The sequence below is a fragment of the Mobula hypostoma genome, chromosome 6 (assembly GCF_963921235.1).
Source record: "Mobula hypostoma chromosome 6, sMobHyp1.1, whole genome shotgun sequence".
Classification (NCBI taxonomy): Eukaryota; Metazoa; Chordata; class Chondrichthyes; order Myliobatiformes; family Myliobatidae; genus Mobula; species Mobula hypostoma.
Window position 1 is genome coordinate 105,329,923 of NC_086102.1, and position 11,676 is coordinate 105,341,598.

The 11,676-nt window shown below is 41.8% G+C and overlaps 1 protein-coding gene across 1 annotated transcript in view; it reads right to left on the reverse strand.

Moving 5' to 3' along the window:
* Positions 1–11,676, reverse strand: part of nhej1 (nonhomologous end-joining factor 1) — a 403,798-nt gene that overhangs the window by 292,182 nt on the left and 99,940 nt on the right. The window lies entirely within an intron of this gene.

Consider the following 11,676-nt stretch of genomic DNA (forward strand, 5'->3'; position numbering starts at 1 on the left):
AGTGCCACTATTTCCCCAGAAGGCTAAAGAAATTTGGCATTTCCCCTTTGACCCTGACCAATTTTGAACAATGCCCCACAGAGAGCATCCTATCTGGATGAAGAATTAAGTGTAACAGTTACAGAGAAAGTGCAGTACAGGCAGACAATAAGGTGCAAGACCATAAGAGGGTAGATTGTGAGGTCAACAGTCCATCTTATTGTACTAAGGGACTGACCAATAGTTTTATATTAGTGAGATCAAAGCTGTCTTCGGGCCTGGTGCTTCCAATCTTTTATATCCTCTGTCCAATGGGAGAGGAGAAAAGACAGAATGTCCGGAGTGGGCAAGGTCTTTAATTATGTTGGTTGCTTTATTGAGGCAGCCAAATACATAGGAAAACTGTTGGAAAGTGAAGCACAAGCTACGGTATACCCACCTTTGCCTAGAAGCCACGGTATACTGGTGGCTAGAGATTCTGGTCAGGGTCTTGACAATGGTAATGTCAGGAATGAGTGGTTAGGCTCCCTCGTGTTGCAAGAGGTCTTTGGCAGTTTGTAGCACGAATATAAGAACACAGAACAAGTACAGCACAAATCCATCACGGCACAGGGGAAGGCCACTGGCTGCTTACTAGCACAGAATACAATGCAAAAACTAAAGAAGATGAACTGCAGTGTAGTGATATAATGCACTTAGAACATGGAACAGTACAAGACAGTACAGGCCATTCAGCCCACAATATTGTACCAACACTTTAATTGATTCCAAGAGCAATCTAACCCTTCCCTCCTACAAAGTGCTCCATTTTTCTTTTATCCATGTGCCTGTCTAGGAGTCTTTAAATGCTCCTAATGTATCTAATTTATCACCACCTCTAGCAGTATGTTCCATGCAACCACCATTCTCTGTGTAAGAAAACCTACCCCTGACATCACTCCCCCCCGTACTTTCCTCCAATCACCTTAAAGTTTTGCCCTCCCAAATTAACCAGTCGAAAAAGGCGCTGGCTGTCTACTCTAACTATGCCTCTTAACATCTATCAATTTACCTCTCATCCTACTTCACTCAAAGAGAAAAGCCCTAGCTCACTCAACCTTTCCTCATAAGACATGCTCTCTAATCCGGGCAGCATCCTGGTAAACCCTATGCACCCTATCTAAAGCCTCCACATCCTTTCTATAAAGAGGTCCTTTCTATAAAGAGGCAATCAGACTCAACATAATACTCCGTCTGGTCTAACCAGGGATTTCTAAGCTGCAACATTACCTCACAGCTCTTTAACTCAACCATTTGACTAATTAAGACTAACACACCATAAGTTTTCTTAACAACCCTATTAGCTTGTGTGGGAACTTTGAGGGATCTATAAACATGAACCCCAAGGTCCCTCTATTCCTTTATACTGCCAAGAATTTTACCATTAGCCCTGTACTCTGCCTCCAAATTTGACCTTCCAAAATGAATCACTTCACACTTTTCTGGATTGAACTTCATCTTCCACTTCTCAGCCCAGCTCTGTATTATGTCAATGTCTCATTGTAATCTATGGCCACCTTCAACACTATCCACAATACCACCAAAATTTGTGTTATCTATAGACCTAACCCACCCTTCCGCTTTCTCCTCCAAGCCATTTATAAAAGCCACAAAGAGCAGGGGTCCAGGACTGGTTCCCAGCGGAACACCACTGGTCACTGACTCTCACTTTTTGGCTCATGCTGGAATCCTGTCCTGTTGCATGTATCATTCTGTGAAACTTATCTAAGGAAGGATGCACTGACATTGGAGAGGTCCTGAGGAGGTTCATGAGAATGATCCTGGGAATGAAAGGGTTAATGTATGAAGACCGTTTGATGGCTCATTGGAGTTTAGAACAATGAGGGAGGATTTCATTGAAACCAATCGAATATTAAAAGGCCTAGATAGAGTAGATGTGGAGAGGATGTTTCTCATGGTGGGAGAGTCTAAGACCAGAGGGCATAGCCTCAGAATAAAAGGATGCCCCTTAGAACAGATATAAGGAGGAATTTCTTTAGCCATATGGTGGGAAATCTGTGGAATTCATTACCACAGACAGCTGCGGATGCCAAGACATAAGGTACATCTAAAGCAGAGGTTGACAGATTCTTGATTAGTAAGGGTGTCAAAGGTTATAGGGAGAAGGAAGGAGAATGGGGTTGAGAGGGATAATAAATCAGCCATGATAGAATGGCCTTTCAATATTTGATAGGTTTCAATGAGATCCCCCCTGCCTCACTCTTCTGAACTCCAGTGAGTACAGGCCCAGAGCCATCGAACACCCCTCCAGGCAGAATAACAGTTCAGCATGACTGGGCCAAATGGCCTGTCCCTGTGCTGTTGTGCATTCAATGATCATGAGTAGACTGATTAGATTATACCTAGATAAATTGAATTGTTCTCTTCTTTTTAGAAAGGATGCAGCTGGCAACTTTGGACATTCACTAGTGTATGTCCTGTGGAACCAACTTGGCTTGAGACTCACACAGTTCTGGAATGCAGGTGTTCCGTACTGCAGCTAGAATGTTGATTGATCCCTTGCTCTTTGCTGTACCTTGTTCTAACTTGGTGTGAATGTAACTGGCTGAAGACTGGATATTCTCTGATGGTGGCGATCTCAGAAGGAAATATAAGAGGAATCAAAGTGACTCAAATCCAGGTATCCTTGGGCAACACTTGCCCCTCAACCAAAATCATTAAGTAACAGAGATCAGGTTACAGAGTCATAGACTCATAGAACATTACAATATAGAAAAAGACCCTTTGGCCAACCTAGACTATGCCAAACTATTAACTGCCTCATATCATCGACCTGTACCAGGACCATATCCTTCATACCCTTCCCATGCATGTAGCTATCCAAATTTCTCTTAAACGTTGAAATCAAATCCGCACCCACCACTTCCACTGGCAGTTCGTTCCACACTCTCACCACTCTGAGTGAAAAAGTTTTCCCTCATATTCCTCTTAAACATTTGACTTTTCACCCTTAACCCATAACCTCTAGTTCTAGTCTAACCCAACTCCTGTTTGTACTTACTCTATCTATACCCCTCATAATTTTGTACACGTCTATGAAATCTCCCCTCATTCTCCTACACTCTAGGGAATAAATTCTGAACCTATTCAACCTTTCCCTATAAATCAAGTTCTCAAGTCCCAGCTAAGTCCTTGTAAATATTCTCTGGTAGAGGTTGTTGTGGGAGCTTACGGTGTCAAGCAGTATCTGTGCAAGAAGAAATGGCATTAAGTTGGAAACCTTTCAAGTGAACTGAAAAAGTGAAAATACAAGATAGTTTTTAAGTTACACTGAGAGTGGGCAGGGATGGATAGGACAAAGGGAATATTGTAAAAAAGGGATGCCCCTTGAGTCAAATGGGTATAGAACTTAGTTGGGGCAGATAGAGAACAAACGAATGACATGTTAATGCTGTGTAATACAAGTCAAAAGTTAATACTAAACCCAAATACCAGAGGGAGAATGTTGGAGTCTAACTTTCCATCTCACTATGTCTGTGGCATCCTGCACTGACCCAAGAATGCCCAAAGCAGGCAGCACCTCATCTGTTCATAAGTCCTGATGAAGGATCTTGGCTCAAAACATTGACTTTTTATTCCTCCCCATAGATGGTGCCTGCATTTTGTGTTGTTACTCAGCACCTCATCTCCTCTTCGGATATATTTCGACCTTTTGATCTCAATAATTTCAGATAACATTTTTTTTCTGTTTGTATCAGAAGTGGCCAGTTCTGATGCAAGGTTATTTACCTGCAACATGAACTCATATGTTTCTTCATTCATAGATACTACCTGAAATACAAGGTCTTTCCACATTCTCCTTTTGGCTTCAGCCTCAAATACAACTACGATATTCCCAGCTTTAACGTCACTCATCCTGATGTTTTTAAACTTCCCTTGTTAATCCATAAACCAGATGGCTCTGTAAACATTGGAATTACCTGGGCAACCCCGGCATCATCCTATCAGAGAAAATCCCATTGTCCTATCCATCCCTCCAATTCACTACAGAGCACCCTTCTCACATCCTGTGACTACAAGCTGAACGGGGTTTCTCATTTTCCAAGCTTTGATGAAGGGTCTTTGACCTGAAACACTTTCCACAGATGCTGCCTGATGTGGAAAGGCTGACAGAGTTAGGGATTTTCTTTTTAGAGTGAAGAAAGATAAAAGGAGATGTGATAGAGGTGTACAAGTGGCATTGATTGAATGGACCGACAATGCCTTTTACCCAGTGCAACAATGGCTAAAACAGGAGGAAAATTCAAGTGATTGGAGGATGTCAGAGGTAGTGTTCTTGGGTCGATACCAAAGATTTTAGCTCAAATGTCAACCAGGAGATCAAATTAAAGGTCAACTGGAAATCCAGAAGTTGAGGCCTGATGGTTGGAGCCCTGAGTTTGCTGGGCTGATGGGAAAATAAAATTCTAGGAATGCAGAAATCTGCTGGAGGCCAAAGATGGCCTGTCCAGGGATTAGAGCACTACTGTGTATGTGCATGGGTTGCCAGGTTGGGGGGCTGGGGGTGGGAGGGAGAGGGAGGAATGGCGCTTGTTTTGCTGTTGTTTCTTTGTCACTTTTTGTTTTGTTGTATTCTATTTTGTTCCGCTGAGCATGGTCAACAAGTTATGTTGGTGCCAGAATGTGTGGCTCACTTGCGGGCTCCCTCCAGCACATTCTTGGTTGTTAACGGAAATGGCGGATTTCACAGTATGTACATATGATAAATAAATGAATCAAAATCCGATCTGAATCTGAATCTATCCCAGAACATCTGTTCCTTCAGCAATCAGAGTTTCACCCAGATTAAAGTCACGGTGTTAACGGTTAAACACGTCATTCAGAAAGGCCTATGTGATTTTAAGCAATGGTGGTCCATTATCACATCGTGCAGATAGCATCATGTTGACATGTTATGAAAATCACTTTTTGTAATTTAAAATAAACAAGCCAAATTGCAAATGCTGGGAAAGCAAAGTAATAATAAAGATGCAAAAGCAAGGTATGATTATGTTACTGGACTAATAACCTGGAGGATGCCAGTTCAAATCCACTCCCATGGCAGTTTCAGAAATGGAATTCCATTAAAAGAAATCAGGAAATAAGAAGTCGGTGTCAGGAAAGTGGCCTTGAGGAATTCATTGTTACAGAAAATTGACTGGTTCATTAATAAACTTTTGTTTAAGTCTCGCTCCAGAGGTTCAATCAAAAATCGAAGCCAACATCCCCACACAGCATCGAGAGAGCATGACACTATCCTTTGGATGTGATATTAAATCATGGCACTGTCTGCTCTCGCAGGAGGAAGTAAAAGATTTAAATGCCGCTATTTTGAAATATGGGCGACTTGCCCTTTAATCCTTCAAAAGATTTCACTTAAAAATATTATCTGGTCAAAATATCATTACAATTTTTTGCAAGTAAGCAGTCAGTTTCCCTGCATGCAACAATAAGTCTTAGTATATAACTGGCTGCAGAATAAAGTAATAGAGGACAGTATTAGGCTCTTCAGTCTATCTAGTCCATGCTGGCCTTCTGCCTGAACTCTGACCATAGCCCTCCACACCTTTCTCACCAATGTACTTATCCAAACTTCTCTTAAACGTTACAGATAAACCTGCATAAGATGACAAGACATTGGAGCACAATTAGGCCATTCAGTCCATCAGTCCATTCTTCCATTTCAATGTGGATAATTTATTATCTCTCTCATCCTCATTCTCCTGCCCTCTCCCATAACCTTTGACACCCTTACTAATCAAAAACCTATCAATCTCACTTTAAATATATCCATTGACTAGGCCTAAACAGCTGTCTGTGCCAATGATTTCCACAGATTCAGTCTGGCTAAAGCAATTCATCCTCATTTCAGTTCTAAATGGCCATCCCTCTATTCTGACATTGTGCCTTCTGTCCTAGACTCTGCCAGTATTGAAAAATCCTCTCCACGTCCACTCTATCTAGGCCTTTCAATATTCAAAAGGTTTCAATGAGATCCCCCCTCATTCTTCTAAACTCCAGCAAGTGCAGGCCCAAAGCCATCAAACATTTCTCATATGTGAATAATATTCAGCAGGTCAGACAGCATCTGTGGAAAGTGCTTCAAGTCAGAGGAAATGAGACAGCAAGTTAGCTCTACGTTGCAGAGAAGACGGTGAGTAGTGGAATGAAGGAATAGGTAGGAGAAAGGGTATATCTCCGATAGGACAACAACAGTGTTGCCCAGGTGATTCCAATGTTTACAGAGCCATCTGGTTTACAGATTAACAAGGGAAGTTAAAAAAACAACAGCATGGGATATGCTAGAGCTGGGAAGTGCAGATCGTAGTCGCTGTTGAGCCTGAAGCCGGAAGGAGAATGTAGAAATACCCCACATTTCAGGCAGTATCTATGAAGAAAGAAACACCTGAGTTAATATTACTGGTGAATAACCTTGCATCAGAACAGGCCATTTCTGATATAAGACAGAAAAAGAATCTGAAAATACTGAGTTCAGAAGGCCTAAATGTACCTTTGCTGTTTAGTAACATAGAACACGACAGCACAGTTCAGGCCCCTTGGCCCACAATGTTATGTCGAGCTTTTAAGCTACTTTAAAATCGATCTAACCCTTCCCCCCTACATAGCCCTCCTTTTTTCAAACATCCATGTGTGTATCTTGATTAGTAGGGAATGGTGGAGTAGACTTGATGGAGCAAATTTCCTGCTCCTACACTTATAGTCTTATAGTTTGACCTCTTGATCTCACAGTCTACCTCAAAGTGACTCGGCCCAAAACGTTGTTGACTGTTTATTCCCATCCATAGATGCTGCCTGACCTGCTGAGCTTCTCCAAGACCTTGTTTGTGTTGCTCGTTATGACCTTGCCCTCTATTGTCTATCTGCCTTGCACTTTCCCTATAACACTTCATTCTGCACTCTCTTATTGATTTCTTTGCACTAGCTCAGAGTGCTGTTGTGACTAAATAGTCTGTATCACTGTACCTCGCACCATGTGACAAAAATGGAGTAATTTACCAATCTGTTTTGCAGTATCCCATATTACAACATTCATAAAGCCTGAATCAATAGAGTTTGCAATAACTGTGCAGTGGACTGTTTTTTATTCAAAGTCTTCAGCAATATCCATGAGGAAAAGAGGAACTTGCAGAGTTATCTCACACATGCTCCCTCCTCCCAGTTTCCATGATGACTTCATCAGCTATCACTGAACAAACAGCAATATTGATTTACATTTTTTTTTAAAAAAGGTCTATGGAAATTAAAACATCCCAAAAAAATAACTGCATAGCCATTCTCAGTAACTTCACAGTAAAGCCAGTATTTGCACTTTGTATCACTTTACAACACATTACGTAGGTGCACAGTGTGGAACCTTGATGGTGTTAACTGAGATGGATAAAGTGTACAAGTCAATCATTACCACTAGAGTATGCAAGTGAGTTACTTAAGTTAAAGCCATTGGTGCCCTCAGGTGACAAGAGTTAGATAGTGCAACAAAAAATGCATAACTTCATAATTTGTAAATAAACTTTCCTGTGCAGTTTAAGCAAAAATAAACTGTAAAGAAAACGAGGAATTTACTAAAATATGTGGAAAATTCTAGCTAAAGGAGGCTTTCTTTTGGACATTTTCAGTTGAGACATTAACTGGCTTGTTTTCAGATTCAGATTCAGATTAATCGCATGTACATCAGTGAAATGTGTCATTTGCATTAACAACCAACACACCTAACGACAGCCTGCAAGCATCACCACATATTCTGGCGACAGCTTAGCATGCTCAAACTGCTCGGCAGAACAACGCAGAACACCAGCAAAAATAACAACAAAAGCAAAGAAACAGACCCCCTTCCTCCGTCCCACCCATGCACACACAGACAGTCCTCCAACTCCAGGAGAAAGAAAGACAACAAGAATTGTTCTAATAAAAACCAAAAACTGCAAGATAAATTCATGTCAAAAATTGTCTATGCAGAAAGAAACAGTTAATATTTCAGGTCAATGGCATTTCATTATTTAATCTCCCTTTTCCAATCTTCTTCTTCTTCCACTTTCCTCATCATGTGTCCTCTGATATTGAACATTTCTAAGCTGGTCCACTGAGAGTGGAGAAGGTCCTTGACCTGAAGCGTCGACTGCCCACTTCCCTCCACAGATGCTGCCTGATCTGCTGGTTTCCTCCAACGTTTTGTGTGTTGCTACAGATTCTTATGTTTCTATCTCTAAGACTTTCATCACATCTACAGTTGGTTTCAGGGGCTTCCTAGGCAAAACTGCCAGCTGCACTTGCATCACAACATTTAACGATTGCTCTTCAAAAGCAGTCCATTGGCAACAGAGTGCTTCTGGATGTCCTTAAGGTCCTACAGAAATTATTCGTTTTCTCTGTTCCAATTTAGTTCTCTGTTTTAATTAGTTACCCATTTCAGGAATTCCAATTGCACTGTTTAGTATGTAGAACAGTAGAGCAAAGGAGTAGGCTCTTGAGTTCACCATATCTGTGCCAAACACAATGCTAGTCAAACTAATTCCATCTGACTACAAGTCCTTCTATTCTCTGTCTGTTTATGTGCCAATCAAAATGCCTCTTGCACGTTGCTATCATTATCTGACTCAGATTCGGATGTATTTATCATGTGTACGTTGAAACAATGAAATGCGTCAACAACCAACCCAAACTAAGGATATGCTGGGGGCAGCTGCAAATGTCATCATACATTCTAGAGCCAACATAGCCTATCCACAGGGAGACTGAAAACCTGGCTGAGTGATGCCTCAACAATCTCTCGCTGAACATCAACAAAACCAAAATCAGGAAGAAGAAGCCAGAAGCCCATGAGCCAGTCCTCATTAGGGAACATGGGTGGAGAGGGTACATAATAAACAGTCGACACTTTGAGCCAAGACGCTTCATGAAGACTGATGTTATAGCAGGGGGTGGAAGTGGAGATAAGCTCACACTACTATTAAATGCTCCCAATGGTGTACACTTCAAATAGCCTTTGACAACCAAGTCCAGCTCCTGGTCTTCACGTGTGGCTTAGCTACTAAGCCTGGCAGAACTGTTTCTACTGACAGGAGAAGGGGCAAAGACTGGGTACTTGTGCCTTAAAACCAGTCACTTCAGGCAGATAGGGTTCATTAGTAGTGGTTGGCAGCTCATCTAGATGAAGAAAAAGTCTGATCCCAAACTTCCACTATACCCATTCATGGCTAAGGCTTCAGGAGTAAGCTCCTTAACTGGAGTCCCTAAGGCAGTCCTGCGTTGAGTTCAATGCTGACCGGCAACTCCTGCAAAGCTGCTGATGCCAAATTGTATTGGTCTCTGCCATTCGTTTGGATTAATTAGCTACGTGGAGAGGGGAAGGCTGCCACGTAGGCAACAGTTGCTCTCCATTTCGTACTGCCCTGGCTTGCATACTAGCTTATCTATCATGCAGACAGCTGGGACACTACATCAATGGTCGAAATCACCAATCACTATAGAAATCACAGGACAATTTACAATGACCAATTCACCCACTAACTGGTATGTCTATGAACTGTGGAAAGAAACCAGAGCACACGAAGGAAACCCATGCACTCACGGGGAGAATGTACAAACCCCTTATTGAGGGTGCCGGAATTGAACTGTGAATTCAGGAACGCCCAGAGTTGTAATAGTGTCACGTTAACTGCTACACTATCCTGGCGACCCATACTATCCCTGCACTGAGAGAGTACATGATGGAACAGTGTAGAGGCAGATTTTCTCCATATCTGACGCATGCTGTACTTGCTGTGGGAAGGTTTGATGGGTGGTGTAGAGTGTGCCTTGTTCTATATCAAACTGTTGCTCTGTGAGAGCTTGAATTGTTAATAGAGCGTGATAGAGTCATAATGCAGCACAGCACCCATACAGGCCCTTCGGCCCCACCAGTCCATGCTGGCCACAGTTCTAATTTTCTGTGCTTAGCCCATATCCCCACCCGCTATCCAAATACTTCTTACATGATGCTATGGTATCTGCCTCAACCACTTCCTCCAGCAACTCTTTCCACATCCTCATTACCCTCTGTGTGAAAAGCCTTTAGCATCTCATTCTAAGTCTATGCCTCCTGATTATGGTCTCTCCGACTCTGGGGAAAAGACTGTTACCATCAACCTTATATACATCTCTCATAATTTTAAGCATTTCTATAAACAATTCCAAAGAATAAAGCATACAGCGAGTAGGTCAGAAGAAGAACTAAGGTAATCAAACTGTATCATGGTGCCCACCCTGCTCATGGACTGTTTGTCCCACTCCCAGCTGAGAGAAGGCTATTAGGTAATCACCACCTGACACAACAGACAGACGGCACAGCAAGACTCCTCTTCTGGTCTGTGGTTGTGAGTGCGAGTGAAGTCCACAGACCAATCACTTTCCTTCTGAGAAATACTGCAGTTTAAGTTGCGCAAACTAGTGTGTTTCTTGACAGAGCTGCGAAAGGCCACGCTGTAATATTCAAAAGGAGAGAGGGACAGGGGTTCATAAAGTTGCAACAATCCATAAGGAGACCATGAAATGTTTCTTCAAATGGGAATTGAATTTATGAACAGAGAAAACACTAAGCATATAAGTAGTCATGGTTAGACCACGCTGAATAGCCCACAACTTTGGTCTCCAAGTAAGAAACGCAGAAATAAGAGAGGAAGAGCACGCAGGAATCACAAATATGATGCCAACACACAGAATGAACGTTTCTCTGGTGAGATTCCACAAGATGTTTCCTCTAGAAAAGAGAGTTGATCTAACAGAGGGTTTTCAATTTATGAAATGGCAGGATGGATAGGGAAATGCTATTTCTACTTGGAGGATAGTTAAAAGTACCAGCTGTTGGATTGGGTGTAGAATTGTTATTTTTCTTGTAGTTAAATTTGCTCGTACTGTTACATAATTACCCATATACATATAATTGTTCAGTTAGTTTTCCAGTGGTTACAGTTGCCGCTGTGCTTTTCGGAAAACTTCCTGGTTTCAGTGGCGCTGTAATATTACTTTGAATCTGGCTATTCTATTGGTTAATTGCTATCGATGGAAGTACTGCTACCATTAGGAGAAGACCACACTACTTTCAGATTTCTCTTTTCTTCATCTCTCACAATGCTTCTTCTTCCTTTCCTTCTTTGCTCATGTAACACTTAATAAATTGATTGTAAGCAACAAGTTTTATGCCTCATTCTTGACTTCTGGATCGTAGAAGCATCAGGATCCAACAGAGCTATAAATCAAAGACAGTTCCTAACAGATCCAGTAAGGAATTCAAGAGCCATTGCTTTACCCACAGAATGTGTTCTGGCCTCTGGAGGCGCAGTTCATTTTGTACATACATCACTTCCTGTACACAAGCTGTTTTTATACCACTTCCTGCGCGGTAGTTATAATTCTGATTTATAGCACATACATCTCCATTCACTCTTTATTTGCCCTTGAGACAGCAATATCGGTGAGCCTTAAGTTTTTGTTTTACAAATTAAAAGAAGTCGCATTAAAAATCCTGAAAGAAAGCTTCCATGTCAGGCGATTTTTGAGAAGTTGTTTAGCTCGCCGTATAGCTGTATCCAGACAGTGAGTACAGTTGAGACTTCTCCATGGATTGTCACCTTGTCGCGGTGCAGAAGCTTGTGTGGTCCT